Below are 24070 nucleotides of genomic sequence, written 5' to 3'. Positions count from 1 at the left end.
TGTGTAGGTGTATTAGTAAAGATTCCCTGGGAAACAGACTCTGGGTGTGGAGATAGGAGTGTAAGAGATTTATTGGGAAGTGAAGTCTGTGAAAGACAAAAGGGGAGAGAGTAGCATGGGGCATAGAAAGTCTTCAGACTGTGATGAATATCTGATACCTGAAATACAAGGGAAGAGGAAACAAAATGGGGCCAGGAAAACCTCAGCTCAATCCAATGGAAACTCTGGAACACAGACGGTCACTAGAAGAGTTCCACATTGGGCAGAAATGGACACACCGTAGTGCCCCCACCAAGCTCAGCATTGCCTGGGAGCTGCAGAAGAGCATGGAATCAGTTCCAATGCCCAGGATGCAATCTGAAGGCACTGCCAATGGAGGCTGTCCACTAACTGCACTTTGTACAGCTGAGCATCAAATTCTTTTTTTTTTTTTTTAATATAGAAATGGGGTCTCAGTATGTTGCCCAGGCTGGTCTCAAACTCCTGGGCTCAAGCAATCATCAGCAACTGTTATATAATGTTCTATTATGTATCAGGCTCTAAGCTTGATCTATATCCACAAAGAGTTCACAGTTTAAAAATCAAGTAATTAAAACAATACATGATAAGAACTAACAGAAATGCATGTGAATTATTGCAGAAGCTCAGGGGAAGGAAGGAGAAAAATATGAAATGATTTAAGCGTTTTGTTTTACCCTTGAATAAAGGCCCTGTCAATCTACTTCATATAACACCAACTCTAGTATCTGTGTTGCTCAACTGAGCTTCCAAAGTGGTTTGGTATAGTTAGGCAGCTGATTATTAGTAACTTTCTCTGAAGCAGAAAGTTGAAAAGGAGGTCAAGGTCTCAGTTTCTAAATTTAGACCTCACTGGGATTCAAACCAGTCCATTTTTAGAAAATGAAGCACCTACCCCACCTCAATCAAACTGGACTTCAACTCCAAGTGGAGAATGTCAGGCAGATTTCAGCTATGGAAATGGAAAGGTTATGAGCTCCTAGATAATTTTGCTACTCAAAAGGCTAGGAGATGGCTTTTTCCCATTGGGATTTCTTTTGGTAGCACAGATTTGATGCCCAGGAGTGTAAATGATGATCAAAGAGTTCAGGTGTTCAACCAACCCCTGATGTGCATGGCTCTAGGGTAAGGATCTATGGCAGGTATTGGGGAATGGAGTGGGGTGCAAAACATGGCCCCTACCATGTTAAGGAGCAGATAGTAGCAGGTTTTGAAAATTCTGCTAGCTCTCCTTGGTTCTATGACTGTCTTCAGCCTTTTCTGATATCTCTAATCATGACAACCTCAGACTGTTTGAGTCTGCATCTTGCCTGGGCCTTGACTATTTATTACCCTGAGCCCTACTGCCTCCAGACTACCTAACTGTTCAGTTTCTAGCTTGTTACTGCTATGATCCTCATTGGCTTAAGACTGTATTGCCTTGAGATTACCTGAAGCCATTATGCCCACGTGACCTAAGGGGTGGCATTCCCATTATCCTCACAGGTGTAGAATGGGATCAGATCGAGTCCTCATACCATCCATATTAATGTGTAATTATCTGCAGTGGCTCAGAAATCAGTGGCATTCTCTGAAGACCTGTCATGCATGTCTTGAGATGTTTTTATAATTACAGGGAAAGTAGGTCCATCCTATGTAAATTAATACAAAACCAACTTTCAGGTGCACAATGACTTAGAGTCTTAATGCAGAAAAAAATACTGCATCTTAATGCAGAACAAAATATTTAAAAATGTATTATAGTTCATTGTCAAAGCTTAGCCTTTGTTTCCCTGTTCTGAAGAGGGGTAATAGGAATTCTGTTATGTTTTCTTTATTCTTTTCATTTTCAGCCCATGGTTTTTATACTTTAGCTACGAATCATCCCATTGGTAAAAGAGGCTCTATTATGAACCTCATGCTTCATCAAAAGTAAACCTCACATTCTTTTCTAATTGTTGCACCCTGACAGGGCGGGGAAGATAGTTTTGTTTTCATAGTGAAGTCACAGACATAAATCTCCCAGGGATTAAGGCCCTTGCAGCAATCCAGCATGCTCACATCATCATGAGGGGTGCTTCAGGTTCATTTCTTTCTGGGAAGGAGAGAGAGACAGAGAGAGAGAGAGAGAGAGAAAGATGGGGTGCGGAGAGATTTCTTTTAGAAAAGTCAAATTCTGGAGGAGAGCAGAACGTTTGTCAGCCCCCAGCTCAATGCTGACCACTCCACTGGGGGCCAAAAGTTACAGGTCTTAACCTAAACTTGCATCTAAACTAGGCAAACTTCTTCGATTTTTTTTTCTTTTGTTCTCCTTAGAATCTAATCATGGTATTTCCTCCTTCTCCCTCTCCCTGTCTCCTGTGCTTAATTTGTTTGGTTGTTTGTTTTAGCCTGCAGTCTACAGTGATAGGGGAGAAAGAGCACTGACTTTGGAGTTAGAAAGAGTCAGGTTCAAATCCTTTTTCCTCTGCTTTCTAGCTCTGTACTCTTTGGTGCTTGTGCCGAGCCTGTTTCCACAGCTGTTGCAGAGGAATCGTAATTTTACAAGATTATTGGGGGAACCAAATGACATAACATAAATAGGTGTCTGGCACAGAGGCCCTGAATAAAATCCACCAGTTTCCACTGCGCTGACTAAATGGTCTCCTGAAACAGGGCTCACAACCAGCAGTCCACTCCAAGAGCTCACCTCCCCAAAGTGAGGATAGTTGATTTGGAAACAGAAGTCAGCTGCCATGGTCAGCTATGAAGGTCCAAGCTTAAGATGAAAACTCCTCAGCTTGATTGCAAAAATCAGCCACCATGTACCTCTCAATTGAATCCAAGTTGAAGGCTTCTGCAGAAGTGAAAGAATCCATTTGTTCTTCCCTTGCTCCTCTCCCTGTATTTGCAGGGCCTGACACTGTCCCAGGGAAATTAAATTAGAAAAATCAGTTTACATGAGTGATTACTTTTATCAAAATATTTTCCTTTAGCCTACTGAACCACCATACTCTCTCTATCCCTATCCTCCCTCCCTCTACGCTTCAGCCTCTTCACTTCCTGCCAAAATCATTGTTGCTAAAAACAATCACGTTTAAAATGGCCTAAAGGATTCTTAAATGAGATGAACTGGTTGCATCATTCAAACGAAGACTAGAAATCCCAAGAACACCCTTTGCAGTGATGAATCATGTGGAAACTCCTCAGCCTGTGGTTCCAGGGCTCCCGCATTTGGCCCTCACTCAGTTTCCATCTTCAGATTTAGCTGGGTTCTGGAGTGAACCTCGTCCCAAGGAGGTTGGCCTCCCCAGCTCTCCCTCCCTGCCCTTACTCCTCTCTCTCAGCCCCAGTTTGAATTTCTCCTCTTTGACTTTCCACATACAATTCCCACCCATCCCTCCAGGCCCATCACAAGCTCTCTCCACTGCCCCACCTTCCGGCGGCACATACACACTTCAGATTCAGAGGGGTTTAGGTTCAAATCCCCTCTCTGCTACTTATTAGTTAATGAAACTTTGAGCAACTCACTCACAGTTTCCTTGTCTCAGATTTCACATCTACGAAGTGGGGATAACAACACCTCACCATGTTGTTTGAAAGATTAAATGAGAGACTGTAGAACACAGAGGCTGTAAGTAGTAATCAATAAATAAGGGCCATTATTATTATCCTCTCAAAATATCTGCCACACTTCTAACTTATCTGTCAGCTAATGGCCAGTGCTCTACCACTTGACCATATAATATTTTGTTCATGACCAACTGTGGAGATTTTGTGAAAACTTTTATCTTGGAAGAATTTCTCATTGAGGAATATGTAAACCTTATGAGAAAAATTGGATTAGGAAAGCTGAGGTCATGCATAAATCTATAAAATTCATGGTAAATAAGATTATATTCATTAAAGTCAGTCAGTAAAGGCAGAATATTAAACAATGAGACTATAGTAATATTTTATGATATTGAGTTAGTGATGATTGATTTCCATTCACTGTTTCTTGCTTACCAGAAACTTTTCTGGGACTCTTTGGCTATGCAGTGTTAAAATGATGCCTATGTATTCAGTTTGTTCTGTAACAGATAATGCCGACTTGAATAGGCACCCTGTCTGTGCCTGTTTCTCCACCCAAACATTTCGTACGTTTTTGACTTGATGATTTGGAGCTATTGATTCCAGGTTTGCCTTCCAATTATTCTTCCCCCAGTCTGTTTTATACCATCTCAGCACCCTTGAAGAAACTGACCCATGCCTGCCTATTGACCATGGGGGACCAGAATTATCCTTCCTCCCTTCCATCTTTCTTTTCCCTGCTTCCTCAAACAAAGAGCACCCAGTGTTTGGAGGAAGAGTGAAGCCAGTTTTCACTGAAGGGCTTCTGTCTTGTTCTCAAAGCTTACCCAACCAAGGAGAGGAAATCAAGCATTGTGAGCCCACTCTAGCTCCTGTTTCCTTTACAATGCACAAAAGATGAGACCTCACTGCCCAGGCCTTCTGAGGGTGTTCCTTGCGGACATGCCCTTTCTTCTTCACCCACCCTTCTTTCTCTTCCCCTCCTTCTACCCTCTGCCTTTTTCCCCATGTCCCCTTTTGCCATTTTAACGCCTCTACTTTCCCCATTTTTTTCCAGGGAACATTTTCCTTCCTACAGAAATAATTTGACTCCAGGCCCTAAGATTCTTCTAGTGATTGGGCAGCTTTGGCTGTGTCAGTCATTCTCAGGATGCCTCTGGCTTTCCTCCCCAGTGACTGCAGACTCCTGGGAGGGGAGGGAGAAGAGGGGTCTAGGCTTCTCAATGGGGAAAAGGTGAGGGAACAACTTCTCTTAACTGAGATTTCTTCTCCCAAATTCCAGAAATTAAACACACCTCACCTTAGGGATTTGTTTCTCTTCAAAGACTCCCAACTGGGCTCAATTTATTGTACTTCTAGTAACATAACATAGCTCTTTCTCATGAGAACCTGTGGCCCTGACATTGTGCCATTATAAAGGTTTCTTTTAAAAGGTGAACATACAAGGTGCCATGCTTAGATTGCTTCTCCCTAAACACTAGGTTTTTAAAAATATTTTTTCTATATCCTCTATTTTTTTTCTATAACTACAGAGGTACGGAAAGGTGGCAAGGGGGAAAAAAGCCTCAGTTTACCCTGCTATGCTTACAACCCTAACAAACCTAACTACTACATTCCCTATTAGAAGCTAAATCTTGGAACTGCTCAAAAGAAACATGGAAATGAAAGTGAATTCATATAGGCCAAGATATCTCATTAGGGAAGAAAAAAGGCTATTGATAATGTAATAATATATATATATATTTTTTTTGGAGATGAAGTTGTGCTCTTGTCGTCCAGGCTGGAGTGCAATGGTGCAATCTCGGCTCACTGCAACCTCCACCTCCTGGGTTCAAGCAATTCTCCTGCCTCAGCCTCCCGAGTAGCTGGGATTACAAGCACCTGCCACCATGCCCGGCTAATTTTTGTATTTTTAGTAGAGACGGGGTTTCACCACATTGGCCAAGCTAGTCTCAAACTCCTGATCTCAGGTGATCCACCCGCCTTGGCCTCCGAAAATGCTGGGATTACAGGTGTGAGCCACCGCTCCTGGCCTCTAATTTTATTTATCTAACAAAGAATACTTTACTGTATTGGGATACTTGGCTATTGAATATAATGCTGTCCTATTCCATATATATTTCCCAAATATCTATGTGTGTGTATGTGTGTGTGCGTGCGTCTGTGTGTGTCTGTGTGTATCTCCATATAAAATTGTTCTCTATATATTTTCCTTCTACTCCTAGATGACAAAGTTCTTATGGGCAGGGACCACATCTTACATTTCTTTTGTACCTCCATGGGCCACTTCCCTTCAAAAAAGTATGCTTTGAGAGCGGATTCTGCACCAGTGGATTGGAGAGGTGTCTCTGAGCTCTGTTATCCTGACCATAGCTGCTTGAACCAGGGGTCAGCACCCAACACCCAAACAGCTATCTATAGGTTGGCCAGCATCAAAGAAAAGTTGGTTTCATGAGACAGCTTTGCCCCGACCTGGGTGGCGATAGATCAAAAGATCAGCTTGTTTCTTAAAGAGAGTTTAAACAATAGATACAGGATCTTGTCGTTAAGTGTTTTCTGATATAAAAATACTCCCTTGGGTAATTGGTGGCAGCAGGGGAAAGAGAAATTGACTCACAAAAACAGACATGTCTGAGGGAGTAGCCACTAATGTTGCTGAGTTACTGACCTTTCTGCCCAATGACCAAAACTAACACTGTTTGCTAAAGGATGTTCCAGTGGCCACAAGGCTTAGCAGGGCAGCTGCTGGGACAGTTTTGCCAATTCCTGTCTTTCTCATGTGTCATTAGGTTGAACATCTTTTATTGGAGTCGATTGGAATGTTTCTGTTTCTTGCGTTCCGAAGGAACTAACTGACAGGGTGCCCAGTGCTAGGAGATGCAGAAGAGCTTGTGGTCTCTATTCAAAGAGACGGATTTATGAGTAGAAATGTCATTAAGTGGAATGTTTTAATTTCTGTGGCTGCTGTAGCAAATTACGACAAACTTGGTGGCTTAAACCAGTGCAAATTTATTCTCTTACAGTTCTGGAGGTCAGAAATCTCAGAGCAGTTTCACTGGGCTAAAGTCAAAGTGTTAGCAGGGCTGATTTACTCTGGAGGTTCTAGAAGAGAATCCATTTCCTTGCCTTTTCTAGCTTCTGAAGGTTGCCTGCCTTCGTTGGCCTGTGACCTTTTCCCTGCATCACTCCAACCTTCTGTTTTCATCATCACATCTCCTACTTCTGTGTGACATGGGCTTCTCCTGTATTCCTCTTATAAGGACCACTATGATGACATTGGGCCTACCAGGATAATCCAGAAGAATCTTCCCAGGTCAATCAATATCCTTAACTTGGTTGCATCTTCACAGCCCCCTTTGCCACATCAGGTAACATTGACAGGTTCTGGGGATAAGAACACGGACATCTTGGGGGATATTATTCAGCTTATTTCAGGGAGCACATCCCGTGAATGATATAAACAGAGGTCTGTGGAGTCTCCATGAGGGGTAACTGGACCAGGGGAGAGAAGGTCAAACACATAAAAAGGTTCTCAATGAAGCCTCTCTTAATCATAAAAAAGTTTCCCTCTCCCCCTGCTCTCTAATCTGTCTATCATCTCAGGATTCCAAGAGAGATATGAGTGTAAAGATTTGCCAAATACATCACTCAGCATTCCCCATCCTGTCCTGATCAAAGTTAATGAACTTGCACCTTTCTCAAAATAGAACTTGGAAAATTGTACCACTAGTCCACTTCCCCCAAACAAGGGAGTGCAATGATGTAGAATTGGAGTCATAAATGGGAGTAAGATTGCTTTGCTCAGAGATGACAGGAGTTGAGATGGGCAGAGACATAAGGTGGTGTTTCTTTGACAAACTCCCAAGTGTGCAGGTTCCTGACTGTGAGTGAAGGACTGTGATTTGAATCAGAGTTGGGGTGTGTATCTGAAGAGAATGGTGAGGCATTTATCACTTAGATTTGGGGGAGGAGTTTAAAATACAATAACTAGATAGTCATTAAAAATTATTCCAGACACCCAAAAATTGATATGGGGGAGTTCTATTAGGAAAAAAGGATTCATTTACTGGAAAATGGGGACGTTAATTAAGAAGTAAGAGTGTTTATAAGTAGGATGTTCAGAGGAGGTGGTGAACACCTTGACACCTTGACAAGGACAAGGTGGTCCTTGTCATTAAATGTTTTCTGATATAAAAATACTCCCTTGGTACTTATGAAGAAGGCTGATTTTCATTATTAGACATTCACTTATTCATTGTAAAATAAAAGCGTGTGTGTACGTGTGTGTGCCTGCATGTGTATTTCCAACCAAAAGTCAGGAGCGCGGACTATATTATATAGAACCCAGAGATTCAAAGGCCTGATTATGAATGGATAGTTACACGGATAGATTAATGATGGATGGATGGAAGAAGCATGGATCATCTGTCCTGACTGTTGCCTCTAGCTCTAAGATGTCTGACTTTGAATCCAGAGGAAGAAGTGGGATCACTGGGGTTAGGAGAGTATCCTTTAAAACTTTTGCAAACAACATTTGCAGTCACTTTTGGTTTATCTCTGCTGGTTGGATTTAGTTTTCCTGAAGCCCTTTGGGGCAGGGCCATCTATGACTTATGCTCCGGGCAATGGAATGTGGCTTTTTCTTCCCTTTCACCCAGGAGCTCTCAAGCTGCCTCTTTGCTTCCTTCTCTACCTATCTACATGGATTTTAAGCTTATCTGGATACTCGTTGTGAATACTCATGAGGGCCAATTTCACTGCATTGCTCCACAAAAGAGTTCCTGGATTCCATATTCTGGAATAATTTAGCAGACTTCAGGATGAATCAAAAGAAGACAGTCCCTAAAAAATGTCCATCAGCCTTTTAGTTTAATCACCACTTACGCCTTAAGGGTATGTTGTAACACAACTGGCCTAGACAGCCTCTCTCCTGCTCCCCTGGCTCTATGGGTTTTCCTCTGGCCCAGCCCACCTGTCCAGGTTCACCTCTTGCCCCATTCCCACTTTGCAGCCTACATTGAAGCCAAATCAAACTATTCACAGCTGCCCCTGTGCTCCGGACTATGTCAAGTACCCTTGACTTTGCTCATGTAGCTGGAGGGTTCTTTCCTCTTCCTCCACATCTCCCCATGTTCCCTTCTCTTTCCCCATCAATCTTTGAAGACTCACAAATCCAAAATGTTCTACTCTAAAAAAGCTTTCATTGACACTTTTCCTCCACCTCCACCCATTATCAAGTACTTTCTCCTATACATACTTCTATTAGAGCAATGATAAAACTGCAAATAAATTCACAAGAAGGAAAAAAAAAATCTCAAGCCAATTAGCAAATGACTAGAGTCTGAGGGAAGTCCACAGTGGAGATGAGTAAGAGGCCTTGTAATGCAGAAAAGCCAAACAGGGATTAAGGGATAATGCTGTAAAAAAGCAAAATAAATAACCAGGGCAGGCTCTGTTGAATCTTACAGAGATGCCCTTCTAGGTTAAACATTTTTGAAGTACAGACATGCAATGCTTAACAAGGAGGATATGTTCTGAGAAATGCATTGTTAGATGATTTAATCATTGTGTAAACACCATAGAGAGTACTTGCATGTACTGAATGTACTGAATACTATAGGCAGTTGTAATGCAATGATAAGCATTCATATATCTAAACATGGAAAAGTACAGTAAAAATACAGTATTTTTTTACTGGGACAACCTTCCAATATGAAGCCTATTGTTGACCAAAATGGTGTTATGTGGCTAATGAATGCCCACTTAACTGGAAAATACAAAAATATTCCAGGACTGAAAAAACTGTGTCTCTGAGAACCTCTCTCCCTCCTCTACCATATATAGATTCTCAGGGATGCACTCAGAGCTTTGGCTAAGGAAAGGGGTGCTTACCGAGGCAGCCACATGCATCCTGGACATCAAAGGGATGACATTTGTCACAGCCAGTTCCCTTGTTCCCAAAGACTCCAGAAGGACATTGGCATTGTGGCAAAAGAGCAGCAATGCCAGTGTTCCCACTGGGCATGTCAAGCTGATTTAGAATTAGGCTGAGGAAAGGGGACACTTCGGCCTAGTCCAGGAGACCATAGGGTATTATTTCCTGGCTTGTTCTTAATTTCTCAGCTGAAGGTAGTGTAATAGACACTGATTATTTGTGGCTGCCTAATATCTCTGAACCCCCTCATCTTTTTCTTTTGTGTAACAGCTTTATTGAGATGTAATTCACATACCATACAATTCAGCTGTATAAAGTGTACAATGCAATGTCTTTTAGTATATTCACAAAATTTTGCAACCGTTACATCAATCAATATTTTCATTATCCCAAAAGGAAATTTTGGACCCATTAACCATCATCTCCCAAACCTCCCACCACTGTCCAGCCCTAGGCAACTGATGTGGTTTGGCTGTGTCCCCACCCAAATCTCATCTTGAATTCCAACATGCTGTGGGAGGGACCCGGTGGGAGGTGACTGAATCATAGGGGCAGGTGTTTCCCATGCTGTTCTCATGATAGTGAATAAGTCTCATGAGAACTGATGGTTTTAAAAATGGGAGTTTCTCTGCACAAGCTCTCTCTTTTTGCCTGCTGTCATCCACATAAGATTTGACTTGCTCCTCCTTGCCTTCCACCATGATTGTGAGGCCTTCCCAGCCACGTGGAACTGAGTCCAATTAAACCTCTTTCTTTTGTAAATTGCCCAGTCTCCAGGTATGTCTTTGTCAGCAGTGTGAAAATGGACTAATACAATAACCATCTGTTAATTAATCTTCTGTCTCTATATATTTTCCTATTATAGACTGTTAAAGGCTGAATTGTGTCCCCCTGATATTCATATGTTGTGGTTCTATTTGTATTTGAAGACAGGGTCTTGAAAGAGGTAATTAAGTAATAATGAGGTCACCAAAGCGGGCTCTAATCCAATACAATTGGTTCCTTAAAAGAAGAGATTAGGGCACAGCCACAGAGAGAAGACCATGTGAAGACACAGGGAGAAGATGGCCATCCCCAAGCCACGAAGAGCAGCTTCAGAATGAAACCACCTCTGCTGATATCTTGATCTCAAGATTTCTAGCCTCCAGACTGTGAGAAAATCTGTGTCTGTTGTTTAAGCCATCAAGTCTATGGTACTTTGTTGTGGCAGCCCTAGAAAATGAATACATTTCATAGAAATGAAATCATACAATATCTGATCCATTGTGATGGGCTTCTTTTACCTACCATAATGTTTTCCAGGTTCACCTATATTGTATAATACATCAGTACTTCATTCCTTTTATGACCAAATAATCTTCCATTGTATAGATATACACATTTTGTTGATCCATTAGTTAGCTGAGGGACATTTGGATTGTTTACATTTTTTAGCTATTTTGAGTAATGTTGCTATGAATATTGATGTAAAAAGTTTTGTGTGAACTTACATTTTCAATTCTCTTGACTATATATCTAGGAGTGCAATTGCTGGGTAACTCTATGCTTCACCTTTTGCAGAACTGCCAGATTGTTGTCCAAAGTGGCTGCACCATATTACATTTCCAGCAATTCATGAGAGTTCCACTTTTTCCACATCTTTACCAACACTTGCTGTTATCTGTCTTTTTTACTATAGCCATCCTAGTGGATTCATAATGCTATCTCAATGCAGTTTTGATTTGCATTTCCCTAATGGCTAATGATGTTAAGCATCTTTCATGTGTTATTGACCATTTGTATATCTTTTTTGGAGAAATGTATATTCTGATCTTTTGCTTATTTTTAATTCAGTTATTTTTCTTTTTGTTATTGAGTTGTAAGACTCCTTTACAGGCAAGAAATGCAAGTCTCTTATCATATATATGATTTTCAAAGCTTTTCTCCATTCTGTGACTTGTCTTTTCATTATCTTGATGGTGTTCTTTGAAGCATAAATGGTTTTAATTTTAATGATATCGTCTCTACCTTTTAGTAATATCACATATGATAAGTTGCACCTTCCCAAGGTAGAAGCTAGAAATCTTCCATACCGAAACTCCTTTGTAGCTAGGGTAACCTAGATTCCACCAATCAGATCTACCCATGATAGTCTTAGATTTTGGAAATTAGCAACCCGAGGAATTGGCTGCATGGAGAGAAATAGATATGATGATGGAGGCCTCTAGATCTTCAAGATCAGAAGAGGGAGAAGCTGCTGGTATCCATCCTGGTTTCCTCACTGATATAAAGCAATAGTGGCAAAGGAAAATTTGCTCAAGAAGCTCCTGTTGTGTGTCCACGATTTTTCCTGAATGGCTCAGAGCCTACTGTCTGCCCCTTCTTGATTTTCTGTGATCTACCTAATATTCTTGAATAAACCCCCTTCCTGATTAAACTAATCAGAATGGATTCTGTTGTTGGCAACTCAGAACCTTGCCCATTAAATACCCAGTCTTATCAGAATAAGGGAATTCTAGGATTTCAGGAACTATAGACCTTGCTACTTCAGCAAAAGTAAACTACTTTATGTCTTTTAAAAAGTGACCTAACCCTTATATGTTATCAAGTAGGCCCTGTTTTCCTGCAATTGTTCTTTTAAAAACTTTTCACAAGATACTTAAGAAAAATATAATCCTTAATATAAATTCAAAATAACCTGGAAAAGACTTTCAAACAGCGTAGTTTTCCTTGATGGTAGGTGATACGATTTGGCTGTGTCCCCACCCAAATCTCATCTTGAATTCCCAGATGTTGTGGGAGGGACCCGGTGGGAGGCAATTGAATCACAGAGGGCAGGTCTTTCCTGTGCTATTCTCCTGATAGTGAATAAGTCTCATGAGATCTGATGATTATATAAGGGAGAGTTTCCCTGCACAAGCTCTCTCTCTTTTTGCCTGCTGGCATCTATGTAAGATGTGACTTGCTCTTCTTTGCCTTCTGCCATGATTGTGAAGCCTCCCCAGCCACATGGAACTGTGAGTCCAATTAAACCTCTTTTGTAAATTGCCCAGTCTCAGGTATGTCTCTATCATCAGCGTGAAAACGGACTAATACAGTAGGTTTCCAGGAGTGAAGTGAATCTGCTTGGTTTATCCACACAGTTAACTCACTTCATGATCAGTGGTCAGAATTTGCAGGTGGTTGCACAGATGAGCCCAGGTGTTGAAACAGAACACAGGTGCTGGCCACATGGAGATTAGCTATGAGCATTGGTCTTACTGGTTTTGTGCTTAAGTTGCTCCACAATAACCAACAAATGAGAATGACCTTTCCTCTGAAGGAGAATGAACAACAAATTGGGGAAAAGGAAAGATTACCATGCTTCCTTAAGAGTTGCTAAATCAATAGCAACTAGAATTAAGAATGACAGATACTCTCTCCTTGATTCAGGGCCCCATCTGGATTCCTAAGCCAGTTCTATAGGCAAAGTTCTGAGAGTCACTTACAGTGAATTCATGATTTCTTAAAAGCTTATTTCAGCCTAGCTATACTGTTCCAAATTACCGGATATTTTTCCAATACTGTGTTGAACTGCTTAATTAGACTTACATAAGTGAAGCCACATTACTGGGCAATGGCATGTTCAAAAAAGCAAGACATTAAGGAGATTAAGAAAGATTTTTTCAAACTCAAGGCCACCAATGCTTATTCCAAACTTTAAATCTTTAGAGATCAAAAGTCCTGCTAGAGGATAAAGCATACCAAAGCCAGAGAGAAACATTAGTTTTGGCAAGATGAGCAAAGAGAAGTGGAAAGAAAGGAAGCAAACAAAATACAAAGAGGAAATTCTACCTTGACTGTCTTCACAGAAGTTTTATTTAAAAACAGCAAACAATCAGTCAGCAGTCTTTTCATATCATCAAAAAATAACTAAAAGAAAGATACTTGGAATGAGCGACCCCTGCAGGCTCTGCTCTTTTCAACATGTGAAACTCAGGTTAAAAGGTTTTATGAATTTAATCCCTTTGGAAATTAAGAGAAGGGCCAAAGTCATGTTCTCAACTTCAGAAGTTGGCTGGCTGGTTGTTTCATTCTAGATAAGAAATCCACTCACCCTGCATAGATATGGATATTCCATTAGGTCAAATCCCATCCCTGGAATATAACAATTCAATCCAGTGGCCTTTAATAAAGGTACCAAGTCCAACACTCCAACAAAAGAGTTAAGAAGTCATTCAGCTGTGTTTGTCTAACAGAAATAGCAGAAATACAGTTCAAATCCTTTCCAAAAGTTGTCAATTTCATTGACTTTAAAAAATAAAACCCTATTGGTCTACAGAACAATAATGCTATTTGCAAAGTTTAATCCAGTATAAGAACATTTCTTCCTTCCCTAACACGTAAGTGCTCAGCAATGATAAACACATGGGGATAGAGTAGAAAACCTCCCCCTTTTCATGCCTCTCTACTTCAAATTTACTGGCCTCAGAACTAGTAAACTCAAATCCACAGTGAGAATTCTTTTTTCTAGCAGAACTCATGTGAGTAGGGTGAATAATGGAAAGTATGTTTCATAGTAAAAGCTTCACAAATCTGCCCTGTACAGCCAGTGTAAGCCCAACTGCAACATTTGGCCTGCACTCAAAGAAAGAACAAAATCCAACTGCAGCCCGTACTTGGGTACACCTGAATTTATGGCTCATTTCTCTGCTTGCTTCATGCTCCATGGGACTGATCTGAGTAAGTTTCATTTTCACTGAAAGAAACCCAACTCCAGGCCACAAAAATCAATAAGAGCCCTGTACTCAGTTTGGCTGCAAAGCTAGAAAACAAGGTGAGAAATGGTCCCTATGTTAATAAAAGGAAATAGAGTACATATACACACACTCACCCACATACAGGCAATTGAACTCACTTCCAGATGGGCTGCCAGAGGAAGCTGATTGTAACCAAGCTGGCAGAGGGCACAGAAAGTGATTAGTTGTCGGAAACATAACAATGAGGCCCTCTCTCCCCTGCCCAAAAATGTGAAGAAAGACCAGCAACATTAATGTGAATGAGATCTGATTGTATCACTAAGGGCAGCAATTTCTATCTTTTGCTGAGGTCTGAGTGACTTGGTAGGTCATTCAAATATATATATATATATATATCTGCTGGGCACAGTGGCTCACGCCTGTAATCCCAGCATCTTGGGAGGCGGAGATGGGTGGATCACGAGGTCAGAAGATCAAGACCATCCTGGCTAACACGGTGAAACCCCGTCTCTACTAAAAAATACAAAAAATTATCTGGGCGTGGTGGCGGGCGCCTGTAGTCCCAGCTACTTGGGAGTCCGAGGCAAGAGAATGGTGTGAACCCGGGAGGCTGGAGCTTGCAGTGAGCCGAGATCACGCCACTGCACTCCAGCCTGGGCGACAGAGTGAGACTCCATCTCAAAAAAAAAAAATGTATATATATATATATATATATATATATATATATTAGACTTCAGGGATACAAGTGCCATTTTGTTACGTGGATATATTGCATGGTGGTGAAATCTGGACTTTTAGCGTAACCAACATCTGAATAGTGTATATTGTACCCATTAAGTAATTTTTCATCCCTCACCTCCCTCCCACACTCCCACCCTTCCAAACCTCCAGTATCTGTTATTCTACTCTCTATGTCCATGTGTACACATTATTTGGATCCCACTTATAAATGAGAACATGTGTTATTTGTCTTTCTGTGTCTTAATTGTTTCACTTAGGATAATGGCCTCCAGTTCCATCCATGTTGCTGCAAAAGACATGATTTCATTCTTTTTTATGGCTGAGTAGTATTCCATAGTGCATATATATATATATATGTCTATATATCTCACGTTTTCTACATCCAATCATCCGTTGATGGATACTTAGGTTGATTCCATATCTTTGTTATTGTGAATAGTGCTGTGATAAACATGCAAGTGCAGGTATTTTTTGGATGAAATGATTTCTTTTCATTTGGGTAGATACCCAGTACTGGGACTGCTAGATTGAATGGTTCTTTGAGAAATATCCATACTGTTTTCCATGGAAGTTGTACTAATTTACATTTTCACCAAACAGGGTAGCACAAGGGAGAGGGTAAGAAAGGAGTATTAAAATTTTAACCTGTTATCGGTAGAAGGAGAACCCCTGTCCTAAGGACTCAAATCTGGATTCTTTCTCTGGAGAATATCTCAGAAGTCTTCTAGCAAATCTAGGTAATCTAGGTGGTATGTGTGTAAGTGCACATGGGGCAGGGTGTGTGGATGTTTACTGTGAATATCCCAGGGAGTTAAGCCTGCAATTGAGGAATATTTCACTCTCGGAAAACAAGCACAAAGAGATCCTCACTTTATATCCAATTTTCCTTGTGGGTTTCTCAATGTTAATAGAGTAATCTCTATTCACATGGGCAAAGAAAAACCTTGTTCTGGGTACAGTATAAATATTCTTATAAAGAGAATTTCCAGGAGTTCAGATTAATCCTTCGTATCTGTCCCTGTAGATTTAAGCAAATAAGCCTTCTTCCACATGCCAATATCTCACTGGAGCAGTTCTGAGCAGAGCTGACTTCTGGTTGCCCTCCTCTTTGGAAAACTCTAGGAATCCACAGAGGGGGTCATTTTGACCCTCTGCGGTCCCTGGAAAGCTGCTGAGGGTGGCTTTTCTGTCTGAAGTGTGAAGGCAGGAGAATACCCCTATCAGAGTAAGAGCAGAGCTCTTACCACAATAGGCACAGTGTTAAACTCTCAACAATTATCATCACATTGCATCTTCACAAGTGTTGAAGAAAATTCCATTATTTTTCATATTTTGTAGATGAGAAAACAGACGCAAAAAGGCAGTGGCTTGCCCTAGCCTGTGTAGCTTAGGCATCTTCTGCTGAGCCCCTGTTCTTAAACACATATTTCTCTGCCTTAGGAAGGGTTTCCATGGCCAACCTTGTTCTTTGCAATTCTTGTGCTAGGTAACTGACATCTCTAGAATGACCAATTCCATATAGCAAAAACTTTAGCAAGATGTGTGATGCAGCTTGCTCAGAACTGGAAAGGCCTTTCTTTCTTCATGCTGTTCCTGACATATATATTCCCAAAACACGTGTTCCTGTCAATATACTCCTGATACATATAATGTAGCAGAACTATTTTTCCTGCCTAACTGACCACCTGCTACCCAAAGGTTGTTTATACAGACATCTACTCCTACCTCTGCGACATAGTGGTAACAGCACAGACTTTCAAGGTGGTTCTGAGTGTGAATCCTGGCCATTGATGTATTACCTTGAGTTCAAGATGTAATAGGACCAAGGCCCAGCCAGCACTGAGGCACAGGACATGAGAGTGCAGTTCAGGTCTGTGAGGATGCAGACAAAGCAGTGCATCCTAGGGCAGAGCTGGCTTACCCTGAGGTGTGACTGTGTGAAAACTAAAAGCCACGAGCCAATCATTGTAGGTCAGACCATGGAGGGTGTTATGTCCACTAAGCTGAACCTATGGAGTGTCATGGTGCCCTGAATACTGCTGTGAAAGCATCCTGCACCACCAGCACCTGGGATCACTGCCAGAGAAGAGGCTTCTGCCCCCATGCTCTTCGGCAGCCATTCCAGCATGGAGTTTGCCTCCCATTCCTCCTACCTCCCACTGGCATCATCCCTCTATTGCCCATGCCTACTAGGCGGCTTCCTCCAGAACCTCCTCTACTCCCGCCATCCTGTGCTGGGGCTGAGTGAGGGAATTAGAAGTGCTTTAATGAGAAGAGACCTGGATGCAATTCTGGTTTTGAAGAATTCCAACACTGGGGCAAGATGGTGCGCTTGTACCTAAGGATGCTGGAGAAACAGGGAACTGGACTCTGCCTGCTTCTGTGCCTTGGGCTCAGCCTTCCCCAGGGCACCATCTACTCAGCCATCAGTACCCCTCTGTTGTGAGGAGTGTCTGAGATCAGCCTGCACTGGACATTTGTAAGCATCTGGATCCCTGGACTGCTCATAGAAAGAGGTTGGTCTTTTGAAGAAGGTTCAATTTGACTTCTGGACTCCTGGCTATTTTCAGACAGTGTGTTTTCTGGAACTTCATTCTAGGGATTGAAGGATACAAACTACCTCAGTTTTAAAACCTGCTTAATTAATGTGCTCTAAATCTGGAAATGATTCAAATGTTTTTCAGTTGGTGATTGGATAAACAAACTGTGGGAAATCCATACAACGAAATACTTACCAATATAAAGGAATGAACTATTTTTATTATATGTAATAGCACGAATAAATCTCAAAATAATGCTGAGTGAAGAAGTCAGATGAAAAAGGGGCCATACTGCATGATTCCATTCATATAAAAATTTAGAAAATACAGCCTATAGTGACAGAAACATGTGAGTGGCTGTCTGAGGTTGAGGGTATGGGTCAGGGAGAGGTGAGAGGGAAGGATCAAAAAGCGGCATCAGAAAACCTTTGGGGTGATTGAGATGTTCATTTTTGATTGTGGTGGTGGTTTCATTGGTATATACATATGTAAAATCATCAAATTGTACATGTTGAACATATGTAATCTATTGTACGTCAATAACATGTCAATAAACCTGCAAAAAAGATATAATATATACAAGATACTTAGCAGTGCTCCTGGCACGCAATCTGTGCTTGATAAATAGGAGTTATGTTGCCCTTTTCACACTTGGCTTCACTCTCACCTACTTTAGTGAGAACAGGAGCTAAAGACATGGAGACCCCGATCCTATGATGTGTCTCAAATGGACTCTGCCCAAAAGCCGAGGGAGGCTCTGTGTGCATCAGAACTAGAGCCAGTATGGAAAGAGATTCAGAAATTGGTTTAGGAACACCTTCCAACCAAAGTGACACTTCCCAAAAAAACATGTTATAATATCAGTGTTACACGAGGAAAAAACCTTCTTGAAATATATTTCTGATAATGCCTGTAATTCTGAAAGCACATTTTGGCCTGCTTTCTTACCTTGTCTAGACTGAAGAATTGTTTCAGTTTAGTATCAATCAGCCCCTTGATTCTAAAATGCCATTGCCCAGGTACAGACAGCTCACACCACGGCATGAGGACTCTTCCTCGTGGATTTCTGCAACCCTGGGCTCTAGGTTTGGTTGAGTACTGTGATCAAGCTTCCCCCACAGTCTGAGTTAATCTCTGCTGTGTTCAACAAACATTCATTCCAAGGAATATCCACTCTCCTTCATAAACATTGAAAATTTCAGAATCTCGCCTGGCCATCCTGTCATTGCTCATATGTGAATTAGGTGATTGCTTCTTTGGAGGGTTTAAGAGACTCCAGGAAGACCACCTTAATATGACAAAATTCCCACTGCACCCCAAGTGATTCCTTTTCCAATTAAATATTAACTTTAAAAAACACAAGCATGCCTTGGGTAAAGGAGGTAAATAGTGAGTAAATAGTGTATTTCTAGAGAGGAAAAAAGGGAGAATAATAATATTGGATCAAAGGATAAAAGATCAACAAGGGGGAATTTTTCTGAAAGATAAGTCTCACCAACTTTACCATTTGGGGGCCAGTGCCTCCCACTCCCTCTCAAAGGCCTAGCATTGGTAGCCTTTGCATTTGTGTCAGCAAAACCCAGGGAGGGTGTTTCAGCATGCTCTGAGGATCAGGCACCCAACACTCAAAAAAATCTGTTGTCAATGCCCTGTATAAAAAGGGAAATTTCAGCTGCTATTTTAATTAGGTGAAAGCCAATTTGAGACTTCACTAATTTGACACTTTCTGATTTTCTTGGCCCCTGACTTCAGTTTCTTGGTTACTGGACAAACTACGCTTGGTTGGTTGGTTTGGTTTTTTGTTGTTTTGTTACTTTTCTGAGCCTCTATCTATCTGCCCTCTAATCACACAAGAGCTGTAATATTTAATGTAGTTTCATACAAAAGTATCATAAAACTGATCAGAGAAGGTGTAGTTATAAAAACTGAAACCTGAAACAGTGAGGAGGGCTGTGCCTGGGTTCATGGAGTCAGGCCAGAGAGATGGGAGTCCACTGGCTTCTCGGCCTCTGATGGCAATGTTGCTTTTTCTTCTAGGCCAGGCGCCTGACTCAGGGACTTCACCTACAACTGCATGTCACACTTGGAATCAATGCCTATTCAGACTCCAGTAAGTCCTAGATGAGAATGAGGGATTGACCTGTCTCCAGGAGGGGCCATACCACATACACCTCTGTTCGGGGCTTCTGGTGATTCAGGAAGCCAGAGGTCAGGGAAGCGAGTGTATACAGGAGAAGTGGCCCCGAAGCCCGTGTTAGTCAGGTGATTGATGGCTGACTCTGGGCAAAAGGGTGAAGCCAGCAAAATGCAAGTTTTATTCTACAAACATTCATTGAGCAACTATTGTACACCAAGCGCTATAATAATCTGTGGGAAAATATTGGCGAACAGGAAACAAGAACTTACTGTTCAGTGGGAGATAGAGACTTAACTCAAATATCGGACTCTAAGCAATGAGTCTCCCTGCCATGAGGGCCCCCCTTCTCCCTGTGATCAGACTTCTGAGCGCATTTTTGTTCTTTAAGAATAGCATCCTGTTTCTCCCAAATCCTTTTTTCTCTGGCATCCCTATTCCTTCAGTACTTTAAAATACTCAGTTTCTCCTTTTCCCTCCCTGGTCGACTCTTACTTGCCCGTCTCAGACCCCCTGACCCCTCCCTCACCCCTTCCCAACCTCAGTGCCACTGGATTGTCCTCCTTTTCCTGTTTTGCAGCCCAGCCCCAGTGTCAGGGCAGGGGCCTGGAGGAGCCCAAGGCACTGCAGCAGAAGAGAGAAAAGACAACGACAACACTCAGCTCGCCAGTCTGGTCGCTGGGTTCACTGCTGCCATGGCAATGAGACAGACACTGCTCACCTGCTCTGGCCACACGTGGCCCGTGGTTGATATGGCCTTCAGTGGCATCACGCCTTATAGGTATTTCTTAATCAGCGCTTGCGAAGATGGTAAACCTATGCTACGCCAGGGAGATACAGGAGACTGGATTGGAACGTTTTGGGGTCATAAAGGTGCTGTTTGGGGTGCAACACTGAATGCCACCAAAGCAGCTACAGCAGCTGCAGATTTCACAGCCAAAGTGTGGGATGCTGTCTCAGGAGATGAATTGATGACCCTGGCTCATAAATACATTGTCAAGACTGTGTATTTCACTCAGGATAGTAATTATTTGTTAACCAAGGGATAGGATAAACAGTTACGCATGTATGACTTGAACAAACCCGAAGCAAGACCTAAGGAAATTAGTGGTCACACTTCTGGTATAAAAAAAGGCTCCTATGGTGCAGTGAGGATAAACAGATTCTTTCTGCTGATGACAAAACTGCTCGACTTTGGGATCATGCTACCATGACAGAAGTGAAATCTCTAAATCTTAATATGTCGGTTAGTAGTACAAAATATATTCCTGAGGGAGAGATTTTGGTTATAACTTATGGACAATCTATTGCTTTTCATAGTGCAGTAAGTTTGGACCCAATTAAATCCTTTGAAGCTCCTACAACCATCAATTCTGCATCTCTTCACCCTGAGAAAGAATTTCTTGTTGCAGGTGGTGAAGATTTTAAACTTTATAAGTATGATTTTAACCATGGAGAAGAATTCGAATCCTGCAAGGGATACTTTGGTCCTATTCACTGTATGAGATTTAGTCATGATGGAGAACTCAATGCCAATGGTTCTGAAGATGGAACATTGAGACTAGGGCAAACTGTGGTAGGAAACACATACGGCCTTTGGAAATGTGTGCTTCCTGAAGAAGAGAGTGGTGAGCTGGAAAAGCCAAAGATTGGCTTTCCAGAGACAACAGAAGAGGAGCTAGAAGAAATTGTTTCAGAGAATTCAGATTGCATCTATTCTTCAACTCCTGATGTTAAGGCCTGAGGGTCAATCATATGCCGCAGTTAGTATCCAACTTATGGACTAAAACGAGCAAGCGGAGAAAAGCATCAGCCTTCCAGAGTTACTCTCTGCTTAAGGCAGAAAGAGCAGTAAATAATGGGGAAAATGAATTAGTGGAACAACTAACTTGGTGTTACCTGTAAGTGAAAACTCAAGAGTATCGGATGAAGAGAGATGGAATTATCCTCTTGTAGTACAGTGGCCTGTTATCTTTTTAATGAATATATACAAGCCAACATCCAATTTATCTTATTACAATTAGGGTTCTTGTAGCTGTTTATGTTATTATGGAGAAGAAAAACATATTGGCTTATTTTTCTGACTTTTTTCCTTAAAGCAGAATGCCTTTGTTTGTTTGTTTGCTTTAGTTGTAAAGAAGAGGGAATACATGATAAAGTAACTGGTTTGATTTCTCTTTCATTGTACACTGCTTCTGAACATTTAATTGTTTTTAGTTGTCTAAATAAAATGCCTCTAAAACAAACAAACAAAAATCTCCTTGGGGAAAAGAAATCTATTGATTGATCACTCACAAATCCCATGTTACTTTTTTTCAAAGACATTTGCTTTTTAAGAAGGTCACCAAGAGAACAGCACCTTATCCCAAAGAATCATACCCCTCTGGTAGCAGAATTTCTGCCACAGGGAGAAAATGGTAAAAATATATACATTTTAAAAATAGTGACAATATTTTAATATCCCTTTCTACGGATGTAATCTCAATTTCGTAACAATCACCTGAAGTAGCTAAAGATATCACATAGATAAGGATATAAAACTCAGAAAATTCTGGTGTTTTACACAATATCACACAGCCAAAAATAACAAAGTGAGACACGTACCAGATTCTCTGACTCCCAAGCAGGGGTCTTTCCACCGTACCACACAAGCTTCCCTTGGCCACCGCTTCATTCACGTCTTCGGGCCATCAGCTGGCTTGAATTAGGGTGGACGTGGACTCCAATGGAATAGCAATTTTTTATGGGACTTTCCTTAATTCAAACAGGTACCTTGGGAATTACTTTTAGTTTTCCTAGGTGATCTGCCAAAAGTATTTCTCCTTCTATTTCCCTCTGAACGTAGCTAACTTAAGCTCCCATATAAAATTTTGAGGTGTCAGAGAGGAAGGGCATAGAGGCTTACGGAAACAGGCCGATGCCCCCAGAGTCCTTGGGCATTGTTTATGGATTGGCCTGTCCTCTCACCTTCCACCAGCAGAAGAATCAGCCTCTGTTGTTAAGAACCTCTCCACCACCCCTCTGGTGGCCTTGGCCCAGCCCTGGCCATAAAGAGGGATTTCATATCATTAGCGACTTCCCCTTCACAGCTCATTAGCATGAAATGTTTTGGCAGCTGAAATGACAAAGGGGACTCCCTCCTCACCAGTGATTTCATGGGGAGAGACAGAAAATATTGCATCCTAAAAGCAGCCATCAGGCAGCTGTATCTGCTGCGGCCATTGGGCAGCTGTATCTGCTGCTTTTGTTTGTGGCTGTGACTCAATAGTAAGTTGAGATGCTGGAAAATGCTTGTTGTACTCATCTGGCAACCAGATGGCAAGTTGGATTTAACTCTACATGGTAGATCTAGTGGATAAACTAGTTGAGTCTGGAAACCTAACTTTTTTCACATTACTTGAAGGCTGTGCTACCAAGACTAAGCTGGACATGTGGGGTAAGCTGAGGCACTCCAGATGGTCCCAAGGGAAGTGTGATGTGTGTGCACATGTATAGACACACATATAAATATATACACACACATACACACACACATATATACTCACACATATATACATGTACACGCACAGTCATCCCTGGCATACGAGGGGTATTGGTTCCAGACACCAGTGTATACCAAAATCCCCACATGCTCAAGTCCCACAGTAGGCCCTACGGAACTGTGTATATGAAAAGTCGGCCCTCCCTATACGCAGGTTTTGCATCCCTCAATCTGCATTTGCTTGAAAAAATCCACCCATAAGTGGACCTGCCCAGCTCAAACCTGTGTGTGTAGTTCAACATTTAACTGTATACTTATATACATATAAAAATATATAAATGCATTTACTTTTTGCCCAATATTTGTTGTCTCCCTCTCAAAGAAAATGGAAGATATAGTTGTGTTAGCCCCCTGAGCAAGTTGCAGTTGAGGTCAGACCATGAAGTTCAAATATCTTTTCTAGAATAACTGAATATGGCTTCACAAGTTAGAGCCAGAAAAAAATAGAAGTTGAGAACGATAGTCCCCAAGGCTATTTGAAATGTGCACTTCTTTAAAGAACAAAAAGAATGAGTGGCACTGTTAACCAAGTCTCGCCATTGATACTGAAGATGACACTCACAGCTCATGCTGTATGTTTGAAAATGCCAGCATTGGCCCACACTAAACTTGCAGATTTTCCTTCTGCCTTGGCCCTCTTGGTTTAACTATCACAAATATGCAGAGTTCAGTCCAGCCTCACCTTTGCTTACTTACCAAGTAGAAATTGAAGGATAGAGGTGAAGGTGGTTTGGTATGGAACTTATTTCTGCCATTTGCCCAGGACAGTGCATCAAATACTCCCTAGGATGGACCATAATGAGCCATGGTTCTGGTATTTCACACCCTTGTGTAATTTTCTCTCCTTGGTTATGTGCTGAAGTTGACTTGCTTCTAACAAATATGAAAAAATGATGAGATGTCACTTCAAGA

The 24070-nt window shown here is 41.6% G+C and overlaps 1 long non-coding RNA gene and 1 pseudogene across 1 annotated transcript; one reads left to right on the top strand and one right to left on the bottom strand.

Annotated features, from left to right (window-relative positions):
- Nucleotides 1-375: 375 nt before the first annotated feature.
- Nucleotides 376-22857, bottom strand: LOC134737808 (uncharacterized). The gene is made up of 3 exons (XR_010123123.1): nt 22222-22857; nt 2687-2899; nt 376-2092 (listed from the first exon to the last, which is right to left on the bottom strand). It is a non-coding gene; the product is annotated as an uncharacterized LOC134737808 (long non-coding RNA).
- On the top strand, nt 20313-21361 carry LOC129030237 (serine-threonine kinase receptor-associated protein-like; annotated as a pseudogene).
- Nucleotides 22858-24070: the final 1213 nt, after the last annotated feature.

This window comes from Pongo pygmaeus, chromosome 12 (genome assembly GCF_028885625.2).
Source record: "Pongo pygmaeus isolate AG05252 chromosome 12, NHGRI_mPonPyg2-v2.0_pri, whole genome shotgun sequence".
In the NCBI taxonomy this organism is placed as follows: Eukaryota; Metazoa; Chordata; class Mammalia; order Primates; family Hominidae; genus Pongo; species Pongo pygmaeus.
This window is presented reverse-complemented; position numbering and strand designations above follow the sequence as displayed.